Raw genomic sequence first — 1,728 nt, 5'->3', positions numbered from 1 at the left:
AGGGGATCTGCCACCTCCATGCCCTTCGCAAGGGAGATAAGGAGCTTTGATGATCTCTCAGGGAATCTGTGGGATACAAAGACCTGGAGGAGGGTCTTTGATCCTATTACCTGTTCATGGTCCAGGTCGAGACACCAGAGAGGCTTGGCAGAAGAATAACTGAGAGGGTGAGAGTGGGGGTGGGCAGTGGGCAGATCCCTGTGTGTTTCTGCAACACATAAGGAGAAAGTACCCACCTGGAAGGAGAGCCACTTGCACTATCGTGATGACGGATGGCCACCACCAGGGTCTGCACCACAGCAGAGGGGTCTGGCTGAGGGGCAGAGCTGCTAGCTCCCCTAGACCTGTAAGCATGTGCTGTACAAATCTTCCAGAGATCAAGAAAGACCTCAGTCACATCACTGAACAGCCACACCTCCAGCCCAGATATTATCACACGACTCTCTAGATTTTGTACTGAGTATCATTAAATGAATGAGTATGAGAGTCATCCTTAGCTTGGGAGTCACAAAGAAGGAGCTCTCATTCATGAACAGGTAGGCTAGGACCATCAGTGCTACAATCATGGGAAATGTCATCCAGGCTTAGCTCTATACTAGAACTTTACCCGGACAGTGGCAGAAAAGAGCGAAATTAAGGTCCTCCCCAGCTGCCTCACTTCTCCAGTAGCAATGAAGGTGGGGTCCTCCATAGCATACAGCCTTCCCAGCTGCTTCGCTGTTCTTCCAAGTTGTTTAGCTGGTTGGCTTCTTTACAATCAGGGAGTCTGTCCCAGGGATCTCAAAAATGGTAGGGGCTTCCTGGCTGGACCCCTGGTGACCCTGGGAACCAACTTCTGTTGGACTGATTGTTTGTTTGTTTTTGTTTGTTTGTTTTTTGGTTTTGGTTTTTCGAGGCAGGGTTTCTCTGTGTAGCCCTGGCTGTCCTGGAGCTCACTCTGTAGACCAGGCTGGCCTCGAACTCAGAAATCCGCCTGCCTCTGCCTCTCAAGTGCTGGGATTAAAGGCCATGCATGGAGTAGTACTGTCTGTGTGCTATCCTAAAGCATAGAAGACCATGGCTGATGGCACAGAATGGTTTGCTCAATGTCTTCCCAGCTCTGTACTAGACTGCCACCTGAGAGAAAGACTGTGGATTTCTAGGACACATAAGGTGAAGAATAGTTGGCATAATTTCCTGGTTGGGTGTGAGAGTTGACAAAGCCTGAATTCACTAGGAGAATCAAGCAGATGACATGCATGAGAAGAAATGGAGAAAAGTCGTGGTGGCCAGGCCTGGGGCTCCTTAGAGGGATACCATTCTGGTTTTGGGAAGACCATGCTGGTCTGCCCAGCCAGATATGGCCGCTAACATGCAGGAAATTTCACAGCTGTATGAGGAGTGAGTACCCGCATAGGGTTGGGAAAGTAGGTTAGGTTCTAGACAACTCTTAGGGAAAGATAATGCTCCTTGGGGCTTAAGCTACCCTGACTGGCTGTTTAGCTCAGGAATTGAAACGACAGTAAGAAAGGTATTGAACAGCGAGACCATTTCCCATTCCTGATGGTGACAAATACTTGCAATGGTTAATTGAGGGCTTTTCAGTCTCTTTCTGGAGCCCCCAGAGTGTTGGGAAAGGGTACAGATAGATCTCTTAAGAGAGACATGCCTGAGTTTATGTTAGGAAGAACAAGCTGAGGCTTGAACAATGAATCTGGAGAACAAAAGTGTGACTCTATGTGTGCACTG

The sequence above is a fragment of the Mastomys coucha genome, unplaced genomic scaffold, assembly GCF_008632895.1.
Source record: "Mastomys coucha isolate ucsf_1 unplaced genomic scaffold, UCSF_Mcou_1 pScaffold18, whole genome shotgun sequence".
NCBI classification, from domain to species: domain Eukaryota; kingdom Metazoa; phylum Chordata; class Mammalia; order Rodentia; family Muridae; genus Mastomys; species Mastomys coucha.
Note: the sequence above shows the minus strand (reverse complement) of the source record.